Source organism: Pongo pygmaeus, chromosome 6 (assembly GCF_028885625.2).
Source record: "Pongo pygmaeus isolate AG05252 chromosome 6, NHGRI_mPonPyg2-v2.0_pri, whole genome shotgun sequence".
In the NCBI taxonomy this organism is placed as follows: domain Eukaryota; kingdom Metazoa; phylum Chordata; class Mammalia; order Primates; family Hominidae; genus Pongo; species Pongo pygmaeus.
This window is the reverse complement of record NC_072379.2, coordinates 112964015-112982522: the sequence shown is the minus strand read 5'-3', so window position 1 is coordinate 112982522 and position 18508 is coordinate 112964015. Positions and strand designations below refer to the sequence as shown.

Sequence of the window (18508 nt, the reverse complement as noted above, 5' to 3'; positions counted from 1 at the left end):
TTGGCTAAAGTGTAAAAAACAAAAAGCCCAATTGCTTTTTTTATGACTCTCCCCTTGTGCCCAAGGGACAGTATTTATAAGTGGTTAAGACCCACTTAGAAGGGCCCAAGTCTGGTTCTTCTATTTATTAGCCATGTGACCTTGGGCAAGTTACATAACTGCAAAAATGGGAATAGCAGTACCTATATTATAAGGCTGGTGAAACATTAAATGAGTTAATATGTGTAAAGTGATTAGAAGACCTGGCACAGAGCAAACACAGTACACTTTAAGTGTTTTCATTAACTGCATTTCAATGATATTACATCAGAACTAGGGAGCATCCAAGGAGCAAGTGGGAAAGAAGGAACAATTCCTCTTCCAGTTCTAAACTTCTTACTGTACAATTTCCTCATAAATGTGTAAGGACTGGATGGAATATAAAATAATGGTTTTATAAGAATCATTTTACAGGGGTTGTACTGAATATTGAGAATCATATTTTAAATAAGAGTCATTTAAGATAGCTCTCAAAAGCAGAATTTATTCAAGAAATCTACCTCTGTATTTCTCTGTTACAGAATTTTCAGTGCATTTGAGTAAAACAAATCTGATTAACACTATAATTTAATTTACTTAAAGGAGATGTAATACTCCAAAACTACTGTTACAAGGAGACTTATTCATAGAAGTAAATAAAATAATTATAAAGCTGATGAAATGAATATGTAAGCCATTTTACAAGAGGGATATATTTTTCCTTCTTTTCAATGAACGTTTAAAGCTCTCCTTCAAGCTCTTGGTAAATCTATTGATCTGTGAAACACAGTGCACTCCAGCGAGGCAATTCAGTTGACGTTAAATATCAAATGATGAGATGAATAATGATCATATCTTTTGTTAATTAAACATCTTACAAACCTTTTAAATGATTCAACGTCAGAAAGTCAAATGAGGTCAAGCATATTGTATTTTATCATTCTTATATTAATCATAAAAATGACAATCTTTTAAAAATATCTAGAATAATACAGCATAGTAAAAATTTTATAAAATATTTAATGACAAAATATATGATATATCTAGCTTACTATTTGTACAGTTAATGTCTTTTCAGCACGCAGAATTGCTTTCTGTTCTTAAATGTTCTATTCTATTCTTAAATACCTTTAATGTTGTTTCAGAAACAGTTCAAACCATTTTTGTGGATGTGCAAAGGAGAACGTGGGAAATAGTTAACTATTAACAGTAAAGACAAAGTATCATTAAGAGAACATGGATTATAGAGAAACAAATCATCTGAACTTCAATTTATGAAATTTCCACATGCACACTCTATTTTTTTTTTTTTTTTTGAGACAGAGTCTCACTCTGTCACCTAGGATGGAGTGCAGTTGCGCCATCTTGGCTCACTGCAACCTCCATATCCTAGGTTGAAGCGATTCTCATGTCTCAGCCTCCCGAGTAGCTAGGACTACAGGCACGCACCACCACTTCTGGCTAATTTTTGTATTTTTAGCAGAGACAATTTCGTCACATTGGCCAGGCTGGTGTTGAACTCCTGGCCTCAAGTGATATGCCCACCTCGACCTCCCAAAGTGTTGGAATTACAGGCATGAGTCACCATGCCCAGCCTCTATTTTAACAATATAAAAATGAAGGATGAAAATGAATGATATAACTTTTGATTAACAAATTTTATTTATTCTGCAGTCTAGCATTGAGCCTCCTCACACTTATTTATCACTCTTCATGTGATTAGCCACTGGAGTTTAAGATGTAAAACTTGGAAACCCATATTAATTAAAGACCTTTAGAAGCTAGAGTGTTTATTTTGTTTGCTAAAGGCTACTTTCTGTGGCCACAAATACTAGGTCACTTATAATATCACAAGCAAATAATCCTATAGTAAGAACTTTAAAATATTTAAAGTAAATCCACTTACTTATTTGTTACTACATAGACTACAATGTACTATGTTATCTAATTATAATTGCATTTGAATTCCTTCTTTTAAGTATTTGCCATACTTATTCTCATCAATATACTTAAAAATTATGAAATATTTCATAAAGGTATAAAGCCTACAGCCATATAATGTGAAATAATAAATAAGAGAATAAAACATCTCATGTTCCATTCTTAGAGCATCAGTTTATATAGTCAATGTTCTACCTTTATACACTTTGTTTAAAATTAACTTATTTTACAAATTATTCATCACAATGAGTCACAAAGTTCACAACCAACCAATAACTAAACAGTAAAGAAATGAGTTAACTTTCCCCAAAAGTTGAGATTAAAACTATATTATCAATAAGATTTTTTAAAACCTCTAGTTTCATATTTCCAAGGCAGACAACAAATAGAAAAAGGTGAGCAGATCAAGAACACAGAAGGAGTAAAACTCTGGTTCTAAAAGAGATTAACTAGGAAACAAAGGTTTAAAAATAATCTACAAAGAAAAGAGGTACGGAAAATGGTTATTAGAGGGCATGAAAGATGAATGCTTGATGTGAAGTCATTCTCTGCTCCAGTGCTGTGGTCAAACAAGCCTTCTACTAACATCACTCAATGACTTTCAAATTCACTTTATAAAGTTGAGATTTCCTTTAAAACATCGTAAGTTCTTTAATAAATATCTCCTATTTCCCAAACATGTCTTAAAATGTTCCCAAATGTAAATATCATGGCCTTCAATCATACCTTTTTTTGTATGTGTTGGATTTTTCACAATCACATAGTCAAAATTCCAAATAGCTCAACTTTATCCTTCAAAAATCATTTCAAGTTCCACGTTATCTGTGACAATTGCTCATTTCACAATAAGTGATATGGGGTTTTATTTCAACTATTCAAAATTGTATTAGCTACCTATTGCTGTGTAACAAATTATGACTAACTTGATGCATAACGGAACAGGCATTTATTACCCTGCAATTTCGGTGACTCAGGTATCTGGGCATAGCTTAGCTGAGTCATCTGCTCCGGCTCTCACAAGATTGCAATTAAGGTATAAACCAGGCTGTGTTCTTTTTCGTGAGCTCAGGACCCCCTTCTAAGCTCACTTGATTGTCGGCAGAATTCATTCCTGGATTTGTAGGACCGAGATCTCCATTTTCTTTCTGGCTCTAGGCTGGGGCTCCTTTCAACTCCTGAGAGGCTGTTGACAGTTCCTTACCATGTGGCCATTTCCCAGCCTTCTCAAAAACATGGCAGCTTGCTTCTTCAAGTCCAGCAGAATAATCACTTGCTCCAGTCTGCTAAGATGGAGTCTCATATATTTATGGAATGATTATTCTATCATCTGTGCCATATTCGTTAGCTAGAAACAAGTCACAGGTTCCACCCTCACTCAATGGAAGGGAATTATACAAAGCTTTGGCTCATTATAGAGTTATCTTTCGGTGTGTCCACCACAATAATTCATAGGTTAAAATTACAGATTCTGAAATCAAACTGCTTAAGTTTAAATACTGTCTCTATTCTTACTAACTTCAAATTATGTTTCATTTTAAAATGGAATAAATGATAGTATTACCTCCTCTTAAAGTTGTTGAGTATTAAATGATTTAATATTTTTAAAGTGCTTTCAAACTGAGAAGTATGAAGCAAGTAGGAACTTCCATATAGGTTTTCATTAATACATGAATATTTGTACATATATATAAATTTCTAAAACCCAGTGGTTTTACCATCAAAAGTTCATATGCTGTAACTATAAAGGTGTATATGGTAATTTCTCTGAATGAATCATATTTGCACATGTGTGAGTGCATGCTCTACCAACCACTGTTATAACCTGGAGATTCCTAAAAAACATTTTAATTAGTTAACAAAGATCAAAATACGGAATTACATGTAAGACAGAAGTCAATAAATATTGTTAAATAATCATGATAATTACAATCTAGAAGTTAAAATTCAATAAGAGTAAATTATGGGTTGACTTCTACTAATCAACAGCCTCAGAGATTTACTTCCACTTTTTATCATTAATCACTTCTGCTTTTTATACAAATCACTAATGCTGAACTTGTCAAATGTTGTTATATAGTAATGGGTGATACGTCTACCATTTTAATTACCTTCAATGAGCTGCCTAAAAAGTATGGCAGAAAGCCACAGAGAATTTACACAAATGCCAAGTACTGGAAGTCAGGGAAAATACACATTGTTTAAGATGTTGACCAGCTCTTGAGATGCAAGGGAATCATTTCAGAAAGTTAATCTTTCTAAACAAACATTCTTAGAGGATTCCTCCAAGTTATGCTGATAAGATAGGAGACTTTATTTTACAGAATTACAAAATGTTATACTTAAAAGAGATCACAGACACCCAGTGCAAAATGCCCTTTTCATTTATGTCATTTTCCATCAATAAATCACAGATCTGAACTTCAGAGAGATAAACGCACTTGTCCAACTTTACAGATGGTAGCAGAGATGAAGAACTTAGATCTCCCGGTACCAAAACCAAAGCTCCTCAGTGAGGGGCATACCACTATTTAACAGGAGTTTTGAAAATTATGGGGAGAATTTTTGAATGTAACAACAATTTGAGACACTGTTAACATGTGTGGACAGGAGTTATGTTTGGTAGTCATCCACAATAATGAGGAATGCTATTGCATCTTTCAAGACTTTCTCCAAGTATTTATGAAACCAAAAAACTTGTGGCTAGACCTAACCTTATTTTATGTATGAAATAAAGGTATTTTTATATTCTTAATATAGAATGAACTTTCCAGGAGTTCAATGATGCTTATATCAAAGTAATATTTGTTTTGTTTCTAACTTGTCCAGTTTTCAGTATTTTGAAAAACAGCACTAATGATGGTCTATGTATCACTCTTTTTGGCTGTCAAAATTAAGGCTATTCTGCAAGTAGGGCATTTATATGACTATTTCGTTAAGATAGGGAACATAAATTCTAATTTGAGCCTATCAATCATTTACATTATATTGATTTTTGAAATAATATATCTCAAATATATATCTAAAAGTTTACCTTTCATATTAGTAAAGGGAGAATTAAAACATGGTTGTGTAAAAGGGAATTTGTATCTCATTGTCTCATGGGGCTAAGAATCACTTGGCCTAGTCAGTTCCATCTTAGGATTAATTCTAAATTATCTCTCACAATGAAAAGGAGTGCTTTTCGGATTTTATGAAAGACAGTTTTAAAGATAAGCCATTTAGTAGCTAACATTTACATGTTTTCAAAAGTGTTCAGAGACCAATGAAAAAAAACTCTCCAGGTGAAAATTCCAGTTTCTAATGATGTTGTGATTCACAACATTGTCTTTACAGGTATTAAAATTCTGAGCAGAAACACAAGAAAAGATATGTTAAATCTTTATTACTAAGAATGCTTGAGCAATGAGGCATCTGGTTAATTATACCTATAGTAGTGTACTACTCAGAGAATTGCAACCAGTTGAGAATAAGAACTTTTTCTATTTTATTTTAATAATTTTTCTTGTTTCAGGAAAAAAATGTGTTTGATGAACAAAGTTGAAATAATATAGAAAATCATTAGATGTATAAATAGGAAAATGAAAATCTTTTATATACCTCTATCTCCCAGAAATAATCACTGATATTTTTGCATATAATAATTTTCCAATAAATAAATACATATTTTAAGGAAAATATATGTTATTTAAATAGTGCTTCACACCTGCATTATTCATTTATCTAAATATTATTTGTTATTCTATTGTTTTATATACTCTAACTTAACCAGTTCCCTTTCCTATGGTTATACAGATTGAATCGTCATCTGTGATGTAAGGAAATATAGAATCTATGTATCTAATTGCCTAAGGTATAACAATAAGAAACAGAGAAGCAGCCATCTTCAGATAAGAAAAAGCTAGTAGCTTAAATCTCTTTTCCATTTCCTGTCAAAAATCCCACCAAAAGCAAAGTTGTGTGTGTGTGTGTGTGGGTCTGTATGTGTGTGTGTGTGAGTGTGTGTAAGGGTAGCTGCTGGAAGAATTGGAATAAGCCTTCCTGTAAGAAAATGTCACAGAAATTGCAAGGAATATCTATGTCAACCTGAAAGTGTAAATGAGTACTGTGTAATCCTTCAATTTCCTTAAATCATTTTCAGAAGACAAAAGACAAAGAAACTACTTTTCAATTCATTTTAATAACCTTTCTGAACTCTTGGGAGATAAACTTCCATCCCTGTTTTCCCTATTAAGCTCCTCAATCCTCTTCCCTAAACCCACCCTGCATTATGCAAATAGAAATCCCTGTAATGTGAAAGTCTGGTGAGGGTCCAACTCCTCAAATAATGATTAAAATGAGTATATAATTTAGAATATTTATAGCTTTAAGTGACAAAAATTCTAAATCAAAATATATTAAATAGAAAGTTACTCTCTCAGTTGATCAAGAGGTAGAAAGGCCTTCATGTTTAATAAATTAAACACTAAATTTATTTATTTATATAACTTTAGAGAAGTTACTTAACATTATTTAATATTTATTAAATTAATAATAAAATATAAATAAGCCATACTGGCAAAAGAATAGGATTATCATAATTGGTTTTACCTAGTCAGGATCCACCTCTTGGAACTAGATATGGGGTCAGTTTCCCATGAAGTATATGCTATGTATAGTAATAAAGTATGTCTTAATAACATCAGGGTTCCGTTAGCAAAGAAAAAAAAGAAGAAAGGATGTTGGAATGACAACTAACAGCTTCTGCTTCAAGTAGGGTGTCCATACATGTTCACCCAAGATAGTCCCAATATATACCTGTTGCTTGGGGTAAATGCTAACAGAATCCTTTTTACTCACAAAAGCATCTTGAATGATATATTGTATAGTTATTTACCTTTAGCAGTATATTTTTAAGATTGCAAAATTAAGTTTTTGTATATTTTTGTTATAATTATGTAAGATAATTAAACATACAATGAAAATAAAAATAAAGTTTCAGAATGCAAGTCAGCCTACTAAAATTTTAAAGTATATGAAACAATCCCTTTCAGTTGACTGAAACACTAAATACAAGTCATTCTTTCTAATTTTGTACGTATGGTTCATGAGTTTTTACTAATATTTTCATACCTTAGTCCACGTGTCTCTATTTGAAAGTAAAGTGATTTATTTAAAATACATTCTATAATTCAGAAGTTAACGGATTTCGACTATGCTAGCTTCCAAAAATTTAATATACAGGTGTGGAACTGCATCATAAACCTTTTTATGCTTAAATACATACTGTGTTTTAGGCCACGAGTGAAACCACATGAGAAGAGAAGTTGTTCAATTGTCCTGGGCAATAGAGTACCAGAGAGCTTTGAAGCTAAACTGCCTTAGTTCAAAAGTCTTAGTTCTGTCACACAGTAACTAGGTAACACAGGGCAAATTATTTAACTTTTCTGAGCCCCATACCTTCATCTGTTAAATGAAGATTATATTGCCTTCTACCTCACAAGTACGTAACTATTAGATTGTGAATATTAAATGAGCTAATGCTGGTGGATAACTGAGAATACCTGATATTACAACATGTTGGATAGTATTATTATTGTTGTTACTATTATTGTTGTTATTATTTGAAGCTCAGCGTGCTGACTGAGAGACCAGATAGTAACATCAAAGAACATACACTACTTAATACTAATAATATAAAGGAGACAATGAAGTATTTTGAAAAGGAGAATGAAGCATAAAGACAAAGCAGAAACAAGTGGTGAACAGAGAGACAGGAGAAGTCAAGGGTGAGCACAGGAAATGACTCAACAAATGCAGCTCTTCTGCTACAAGTTCACTGATCTGCAGTTTGGCATGTTGCTACAAGTTTAAAATATATTGTTAAAGGAAATAAGCCTTGTCAGATTTCCATGTAATGCTCTCCCCATTTTGAGAAAACTTTTCTTGACACACTATTTCCTGAGGGCAAGTTCACACTCAAAACCAAAATCTCAAAAGAAATAAATGGTTGGAGTCCATAACAAATAACATGTACTTCTAGATAAAGGAATAGACTTTAACACTTACTGATCAATCAGAAGGAAATAAGTATAGAATATAATAATGAAGATAAGTATACAATATAACGGCACTGGAACACTAAAAATACAGCATTATTTTAAAAATATTGGGTAACTAATTATACTTTCAGCCCCACTATATGAGGAAAAACTGCAGTGTGACAACTTCTCTGTCAGTTCACTCACAAGGGAACACGGAGCATGTTTATTTTTATTCAGCCTCACATACTTTTGGAGACAACCCGAACCCTGAAACTGACTGAACCTCAAAACTGACTGAATGCCATGGAGGAAAAATAGTCAAAGTTATGGTCAAGAACTAAAGCAGCTCTTAACTGACAACGTTACTTTAAAAGGCAAAAAAGTGTCAAGGATTTCTTTCAGATGGCTTATTGTTCTTATGAGAATGTAATGTATCCTTTATGCCTAACTGTGACAGGGTTAGTGGAAATCATTATAAAAAATAGTTAATAGTTGTGCGAACTGATGGACTATTGGGCACTTAGAGGCAAAAAATATATATAGTGCTTCCGCTACGGCCACCATTGAAGAGCAGCAGTCATGGATCTGGGCTACCCCTATGACAGTGGGCCTCAAAAAGGGCCACAAGGTGACCAAGAACGTGAGCAAGCCCAGGCACAGCCGCCACCACGGGCGCCTGACCAAGCACACCAAGTTTGTGCGGGACATGATTCAGAGGTGTGTGGGTTCGCCCCATAGGAGCTGCGCGCCATGGAGCCACTGAAGGTCTCCAAGGACAAACGGGCCCTCAGGTTTCATCGAGAAAAGGGTGGGGACACATCCGCGCCAAGAGGAAGCAGGAGGAGCTGAGAAACGTTCTGGGCGCCATGAGGAAAGTCGCTGCCAAGAAAGACTGAGCCCCCTGCCCTGCCCTCTCCCTGAAATAAAGAGCAGCTTGACAGGAAAAAAAAAAAGCATATAGTGGATATAACTAAAAAGTAAGCATAAATCATCACCTGTGAAGCAAATGAAATGTTTTAGCAAAATTTTTAAAAAATTAACTATACACATTTAAGAGGGGCACATATGGAAATTATCTTAAATTTGGAGAAACCACAAGATAAATTATAAGAGAAAGATTAATGTGACAGAATCTTTATAAGGTTGAAGAGAGATACTGCCTTTAATCAGCAAGTTCAGAAATTTTCTTACAAAATTCTTTTATTGATCTGTCCTCTATAAATGTTTACTTTTCATCTGACCTAGCAATCATATAAGATATCTTCATTTCTCTGCATCAGATGTTCAAAGTATCTTCATGCAAGGGCTCAGATCTTTATATTTCACAAATCAAATGTGTCAATATATGTTATTGTGGCATTATATGCTATTGTAAGTTCACAGGATTCAAGATGCTAAGGTCACTCTAACATTTTTCTTCCTTCCCCTAATTATTTCACATGATATGTAAAACACATATATTGTAATTATTCTTTGAATAAACCTAACAGTCCTATTCAAAAAGAAAAAAAAAAAACTCCACAGGATACTTTTCATAAAAGGTTGTTCTTATGTGAACACATAATCTTGATTAATGAATAAAATGCTCAAAATTAATATTATCTTTGTGTAAGCTAAGGTTTACTGCTATTTTCTGAACTTAGGATTCTAAAGTGTACTCTGGCAAATCCATTCATTTGTGTTGTTTATTAAATTATCTGAGACTACTGATCCATGCACTTAAGTGTCACAAAAAGAGAAAGAAAAAAAATCATCACAATATTGTGGTCCCAAAAGTTTTTATTCATATTACTCTCTTGGAGAGAACCCATTGTTTAACACCAAAAATAACATGGCAGTTGAGAATTATATTTAACATTTAATTGTACTGAAAAACCTAAGTATTTTAGGTCTAATATATCAAGAATATTTACCCCTTAATATACTGAACATAAAAAGTATTCTGTTTCACTGCTTTGCTTTCTTTATGGGCTTAAACCTGGCAAATTATTCCATTTGATTTCAGAGAATTCTCATATGGCAATCTATCTTATTTACTTTATCTTCAATAAAATGGTTCAGTGAGCATTAGCAACTCCGAGACACAAGTTTCAATCAGTCTTCAGGCAAAGGAGTCAATCTACATCAGACCTACTGTGCTGTGAGGTGCAGCTAAAAAGTTGGAATAAGGCAAAGCCAACAGTGAAAATGTGAGCCAAGCCTAATAAAGGCCACAGAAAAGAGAAAGAAAGCTCTCCCCAGGCTCTCACATGCATTGCTTATACAATACCAGGTGCCAGGTTCAACACATGAAGAGCTCCTTAATAAGGCTGACAGCTAAAAGGAGGCTTCAGATTATAACTTCATTTTACATGACACCTACAGTAATAGTCCTCTGTTCTCTGGCAGACAATAGTAAAAACTCAAATTGCCAACAGTTTAAAATGAGGTTTCATAGTCATCCCTTGGATATCATATAGGGGAAAAAAACGAAAACATTCAAGCTGCATGGTATCTCTTCTATAGCATTTTCATACAATTACTAATGTAACAGTAGTTTCAGTGAACCTTTCCTTACAAATTTGTATGACATTTTAAATATAGCTACTGGATTAGATTTTAACCACAAAACAATCAGTAAGTTTGAGCAACAACTCATTTTGGAAAATGATATCATTAAAGACTAATTCCAAGAAATGTGGGGTAGTACTGTTAGATGCCATGAAAATGTCTCCCAAAGCACAAACTTTGTAATAAGTGATGCTGGTTCATATTTGATATGGGCTGTAAAAAGCAGATTATTGTAATGGTGCACTTCCCAGCAAATAAGACCATTAAAAGGGTACTTAATGTTCAGCTGAATTGAAAAGCAGGCCAGTTAAAATCCACATTTTCTATTTTGTATAATGATATCAAAAATTTTACTAGCAGATAGTTCCAAGCCACAAATTTAAAACTATAAACATAAACTCTCATTTACAAAAATGAACAAGTTTTCGTTTTCTCTTTTTTTAATATAGTGCATTATGTTTGTCCAAATTCTATCATCACATCAATAGGAATGAAATTTGGAATTATGGTTTAATGAGAATTTATGTATGTATGTATGTATATATGTATGTATGTATGTATTTGTTTATTTTGAGGCAGTGTCTCCTTCTGTTGCCCAGGCTGGAATGCAGTAGCACAATCCCAGCTCACTGCAACCTTCGCCTCCCAGGTTCAAGTGATTCTCCTGCCTCATCCTCCTGAGTAGCTGGGATTACAGGCGCCCACCACCATGCCCAGCTGATTTTTGTATTTTCAGTAAAGACAGGGTTTCACCATGTTGGTCAGGCTGGTCTCTAACTCCTGACCTCAGGTGATCCCCCTGCCTCAGCCTCTGAAAGTGATGGGATTACAGGTGTGAGCCACCACACCCAGCTGAGAATTTATTTTTTTTAAATGTTGTTCTATTACTTGCTGATACATACTTTTCAATTCACTTTTCTGGAAACCAAATGTGTTATTTTTCTAGTGAGCTCAATGCTTCAAAGTACAGCACTCCAAATACGTGTACACATATCTAGATACTTCCGTGTGACTCTAGTATTTACACCTCCATAAAGGACATTAAAAGATAGCAGGAAACTATCAGGATAGATTAGTAGAAGAGATACTGCAAGCCCAGATGCTGTTAGCATATGGGTATTTATTCCAAGCAGCTCTTCTACAAAGAATGAGTATCAGACCAGCACACAGACGTACGCAGTCATGAGTAAGCACGACTCTCCAACATTGATATGATCAATGGGCAAGATATTAAAAGCAGCTTCTGCATGTTGCGAAATCAGTATTCCAGGTGAATCTAAACATTTCACATTTTCTTTCCATTTGGCTATCTTGTAAATATACATACCTATCTCTTCTATTACATATGCCTGAGAGACATCATATTTCATAGACTGTTAATCTTTATATTCCCCTCAAAGTCAACGGCAGTGCTGAAATTTGTGCATATAATTTTAGGGTTGAAATATTATATAATGTATTAATTATCTATGAGTGCATAAAAATTACCACCCAAACTTAGCAGTTTAGAACAAAACCATTTATTATCTTGTATTAGTCTGCTTTCACGCTCCTATGAAGAAATACCTCAAACTGGGTAATTTATAAAGGAAACAGGTTTAACTGATTCACAGTTCCACATGGCTGGGGAGGCCTGAGGAAACTTACAATAGTGGCAGAAGGCACTTCTTCTGAAGACAGGGTGGTAGGAGAGAGAATGAGTGCCCAGTGAAGGGGGAAGCCCCCCATACAGCCACCAGATCTCCTGAGAACTCACTATCACAAGAACAGGATGGGGGAACCGCCCCATGATTCACTTATCTCCACCTGGTCCCTCCCACAACAAGTGGGGATTATGAAAACTACAATTCAAGATGAGGTCTGGGTGCTGACACAGCCAAATTATATCATATCTCAAATAGTCACACTGAGGCTCAGGAATCAAGGGGTGGTTTAGCTGGGTAGCTTAGACTCAGAGTCTTTCAGGAAGTTGCAAATTGTTTGTGGGCTCCTTCCTGGCTGTTTGCTAAAGGGCTTAGTTCCTCACTATGAATACCTCTCCATGGCAGCCAGCCTCCCCCAGAGCAAGTCATTTCAAAGAATGGGAGAGACAGAAACAGAGACAAAGATAAGAGACAGAAACAGAGAGAGATAGAGGCAAGACAGAGAGAGAAAGAAAGGAAACTCAAAACATATGTCTTAATATCATGCATAACGTAATCAGAAAAGCAACATACCAGCAAACAGAACTTGAGCCATATTCTATTGATCACATAGGCCAACCCTGGTAAATATGGGCGGAAAAAATATAATGGGGTGAAAACCAGAAAATGGGGACCATCTTAGAGGCTGCCTACCACAGCTATCCCTCTGGACTCCAGTGATTCATGTTTTTCCCATGTGTAATTGGTTTCAAAGGTGTAAGCTGTAATGGATTCTCACAAGTAACTTAAGGGTTATTTGAGGTATATATTGCAAATTACTGAGCCAATGTAAGAATGAATAACTTATAAAGAACACCTTCTGAAATATGACTGTCAAAATGAATACTGGCTGTTAGACCACTGTTCTAAATCAAGAAGGTGTTTTACATATTCAATGAATATTTCTAAAGATACTATTATATGCAACATTGTAAGCAACACACAAACGAGCAACATTCTGTGATCTCTATGGGTAGCAGGGGAATGAGATTAATGATCACATGTCTGTAACATCTGATTGACTATGATAGGGTATGACACTATGCAGAAAAAGTCCTAGGCTAGCTAAAAAGGAGGTAAGAAATAAGAAGAATATAGTGGAAAAGGTAGAAATTTAAATGTGCTTTAAAAAGATAGAGAATGGGACAGAAACAATGAGAAAGATGTACATTGACAAAGATGTAGGCAAGAAAGCGTAAAACATGTAGTGAAAGGTATACATATCAGAGTAAAGAGAAAAGGTAAGATATCTGGGTTTCGCCACATTCTGGAGTGTACTAAATACCACACCAGGCTGTAATTAGTCTGATGGTTTTAGCCAGCTTGAAACAATGGATGAATTTTAGGCAAAGAGGAATAGTCTGCTGGGAATTATAATGTAAGAAAACTCTATGAAAATAAAATTTTACATGTTTCAACAATATTCTTATTATTAACTATAACCAATTATAAAACGTTAAAGTAACATATTTCATGAATTTTAAGTTTAACATGCTTTGGCAGACAGTTTCTAGGGTGGCCCCCATGTTCATGCCCTGTAAAATTCCTTCCCCTTGAGTGTGGGCAGGACCTGTGACTTGATTCCAGCCAACAGAACACGGCAAAGGTTGTGGGTTGTCACTCTGATGATTACTTTAATATACATACACACATTATACACATACATATATACACACACATCCATATATACACACATATGTGTGTATGCATATTAATGTTATATATATAATATATATTCCATATATTATCTATATATTATACATAAATAAAATGTTATATATATATAAAACATTATATATATATTCTATATAGGTTCCATTTTGCTAGCTCTCCTGCTGGCTTTAAAGAAGCAAGACTGCTATTTGTAAACTGCGTATGGAGAGTGCCACATGGGAGGAACTGTAGGTGGAATTTAGAGGCTGAGGATCTCAGTCCTAAAACTGCAGCGGACTGAATTCAGCCAAAAACCCATGAGTTTGGAAGAGGACCCTGAGCTCTAAATGAAAATGCAACCTGGCTGACATTTTGATTGCAGCCTTTTAAGACCCTAAGCTAAACTGTGCCTGGACTCCTTACCCACAGAAATTGTGAGATGATACATGTATGTTGTTTTAAGCTTCTAAATATATGAAAATTCGTCATATGGTAATAGAAAACTAATACACATTCTAACCAAACACAGAGAGCACAGGTACATAATGCAATACACTGAATATTTGTGTTGTCCCCAAATTCCTATGTTAAAATCCTACCCTGCAATGTGATGGTGCTAGGAGGTAGAACCTTTGGTAGGTAGTTAGGCCATGAAGATGGAGCCCTCATGAATGTGATTAGTGCTCTTTTTATAAAAGGAACCCCAGAGAGTTCTCTCATCCCCTTTCTGCCATGTGAGGACACGAGAAAGAAGATGGCAGTCTATAACCTGAAAGAAGGCCCTCAACAGAGGCGGACACCCTGAACTTAATCTTCCAGCACCCATTACTGTGAGAAATTAAATTTCTGTTTATAATCCATTCAGTCTATGGTACTTTGTTATAACAGCATAAAATAATTAAGATACAGAATTAACTCATATTTAGCATTTCTTGTAAGACCCATGATTGGACATAAATTAGATTATCCTATATAGGGTATTTGCCATATGGCCTGAATAATACAGTCAACGATTGAAATGAATATAATAGAAAATAAAATAATACTGACTTTTTAAATGTTCATTATGCCCTTTATATGTGTTCACACAATTAATCCTCAATTCAACTCTATTAAATAAGAACTGTTATCTCTATTCTCTAGATTGACAAATTAAGTGTAAAAGAGCCTTGGTGACTTGTTCAAGGTTTCACATAAGGTAGGTTTGTTTTGGAACTGTCATTCAAACCCAGGCAATCTGATTTCCAACCTTGCATTCTCAATAGCTCCACTCTAAACCCTCTCTATTTGCAGTCTTGCTCACTCTGTTTCCTTTTGACAATGAATGTCAGTACGCTATCTATCTGAACTGCTGACCCAACCCCCGTCTGCCAAACCAGCTTCCTACATAGTCCATTTACTTTTTAATAATTTGAAAAATAGAGCAAATATTTTTCATATGATACCTAATCTTCAATAATTATTTATGAAATTTATAGCAATTTTCTATAAATACACGAATGAAAATTATTTCTACTTTACTGAATTAACTAAAACTGGTATTTCATTTGAGCTTAATAGTCTTGCAGTGGAAACTCTGAAAATAACTGTGAATATCTTGAAGTAAAACACATCCACCCACATGCCCAACTATGCATTTACCCACATACACAAATAATCTCAGTTATAAGTTGTATGAAACATTTTAGTTCCCAAGTTATAAGTATTATGTAGGGCAGGTTATTTAACGTCTTTGAGAGGTGAAATGGAGATAAAACTAAAAAAAAAATTGTTTGAAAATAGGAGGTTTGAACCAAGTTCCATTTAGTGGATTTTCTAGGGGGAAGGGAGCAGAGAAGAAAAAATCTAGTATTTTTTGAAAATAGCTATGTACCAAGTGCTAAATTTTTACAAGAATACAATAAACAGATCTATCAGTCCCCTATTTTACTCTTTGAGAGCTGAGAAGCAAAAATTAACAGAGGTTAATTTTAAAAGCCAAAAAATAGCAAGGATGCAAATTCCTATCAACCTGACCCCAAAATCTTTGCTTCTCCAACATTTTCTTCCTCCCTTATGATCATACTTCCAGCTCAAGGGTTCAAAATTCTATACATTTACAAGAAAAAATAATGCTTTTTCAGAATTCACTTTCCCATTAGGATGAACCTTTGGTATTATGCATATTCATTAATTACACCAATATGTGGTTAGTGTTTGTTTAAAAATATTTTAAAACTGCCACTATAAGCACATAACTACCAAAAGTCTAAGTAGCACATTCCAAAATCAGTTTGAGGACTAACTTCAAGTGCAATTATATTCTCTTCTAGGAATTCTCTACTTTTTAAAAATAGTTTCTTTCATGATTCCATGATTCATTCTTTGCTGGTTCATTGTTAGATCATTCCTGCTTATTATAAATCTAAACTCCATCTGCTATTATACAAATAAACATCCTGTTACTCAAAAGTAATAACTTATATATCAAAAGGCTGTATAAAGATAGAGTATGTTGGTATAACCATTATTTATGGCAAACATGCAAATAATGTCCCCACTCACCACAAAAAAGACTGAGTGTTAGCAGACATGTGTTCTATCTCTAATTGTTTATTACTAGCTATAAAATCACAACAAGCTACATAACTTTTTCCAGATCATTTTAATTCTTTGTCTTTGTTTCTCCACTTATCAAAGAATAATAATGTCAACCTTACTTACATCATAAATTAAGAGTAAAATGAAGCAAAAGTTGCCAAAGGGCTTTGAAAATCTTAAATGTTAGATAAATGTGGGATCATTTTAACGTGTATCTGGTAAAATAATATAACTGGTAAGAAATGAACCAAAAAACAATCCACAGGCCAAACAGAAGGTAAAATACCTGGGAAATATTTAACTGTATAACTAAAGAACATTGACAAAAATCTCTCAGAGAAATTATGGAGTGTATCTTGAGAGAGCTGTAGAAATTGCTAGAGAAATTTAGGTAGAAAGTGAAGATCCCGAGGCCTATACTATGCTCATGGTGAAACTCTTAATGAAGAATTCTGAAGAAGCCCAGGTATTTTGGTTTCCCTCTCTCTTGAGGTAAAGACTGGGGAAAGAAATGATATAAACTACTAGGAAGCTTTGAAATACAAACTCTGCCTAAAATTGCTTTTAGGTTTCCTTTAAAATTATATTATTCTAAATTTGGATACTCATGATAAACCCTTTGATTGATATTACAGTTCAACAGCGAAACTGAAAATCCAATTTTACATAAATATTATATATTGAGAACCTTTATATGTTAACATTGTACATATCAAAGAAAACTATCATGAAATTTAAAGATATGCAATATTAAAAAAGAAAAATTTTTCAAAATAGCTGAGTGGATCTCAAAAACTGTATTAGAAAAATCAAATTTTCTAGAAAAAAATCATTACTGGTATATTATTCTCATTATTTCCTCAATATTTCAGATCCCCCCAAAACTTCAATATCAAATGAACTTTTAAAAAATAATACTGAAAAGACCAGCATAATAAAAGGCAAGTACAATGGTAACAAGATTCTCCAAGTGCTTTCCTTGCCTAATAATTTACTTTTAATATTTCAAACCAAATTCACATTCCCCATAAGTGTATACTGGTTTTAAAAAGTGATACCAAGTTTAATAGAAAGAGAGCAGCAAGCAGTGAAATGGGAATCCCAATAGCAGTGACAAATATTTCTACTGCCACACTTAACATGTCTCAATTGTCCGCTGAAAACTTCTTAACATTTGGGCTAAGATATTTAACCAAAAAAACTAAAGAGTAAAATCAGCATCAGAAAAATAAAAATAAGCACAATGAGCAAAAGAGAATTTTTACCAAAAGGACACTTACCTGTTTCTTCCAGATCTTCCACAAGACTTTCGAATCAACCTTGAAACGGAGTCCTAGGAAAATTCAATCCCAGCATCACATTAGAGTAGACCTGTTAATAGAGACAAATAATAGTCACTGCTTAGAAAATTAAATTTAAATTTACATCACAATTAGTGCAGTGACTTCACAGAACATAAAACATATTCATCCTTTAAAAGAAAAATTGTTAATGTTAACATGCATTACTTTGTGAATATTCAAATACACATAAAAATGCTTTTTCTACATTTTAATTTAGAGAACTTTCAAGACATTGTTTGGTATAAAGCAAAGGCCACGGAGACAGCATAAGATGCACTTCCAAGAGATGGAGATTTTGTTTCCCACTCTCACTGATTTGGCAAGTTTAAACTTTTCAGTGATTAACTTCTATAATTTATAGAAAAAATTATTTGTGTCTCTAATTTCTTAACTGAAAACACAACTGATTTCAATTGCCTCTTCAACACATACTTAATGAGCTTTGTAGGATTTTCCACAATTAACAAATTGGTAGTAAGCATTTACTCCTCATAATCACAATGTAAGGATCATTATTTAAATGCTTATTTAAGTTTGTATTTCCCAGATCCATTTCCGATTCAACTACTCTCTTTTTCTAGTTTCTTCCTTCTTTAATCTGACAGATTTAGTTCACACCTTTCTTAGACTAAAATATGTTAAGTGTATTGAAGGTCCACTAAAATTATAGAACTTAGTACTATATAGATCAGGCTTGTCCAACTCATGGCCAGGACGGCTT

General features: G+C 33.9%; 1 protein-coding gene and 1 pseudogene across 27 annotated transcripts in view; one reads left to right on the top strand and one right to left on the bottom strand.

Annotated features, from left to right (window-relative positions):
• The window catches only part of FOXP2 (forkhead box P2), a 606462-nt gene that overhangs the window by 386074 nt on the left and 201880 nt on the right, over nt 1-18508 (bottom strand). For all 27 annotated transcript variants that reach the window (XM_063667746.1, XM_063667751.1, XM_063667775.1 and 24 more), the window contains one exon: nt 17725-17815. The gene's annotated coding sequence lies outside the window, so the exon portion shown is untranslated. The remainder of the gene's footprint in view (nt 1-17724; nt 17816-18508) is intronic.
• On the top strand, nt 8578-8875 carry LOC129040712 (large ribosomal subunit protein eL36-like; annotated as a pseudogene).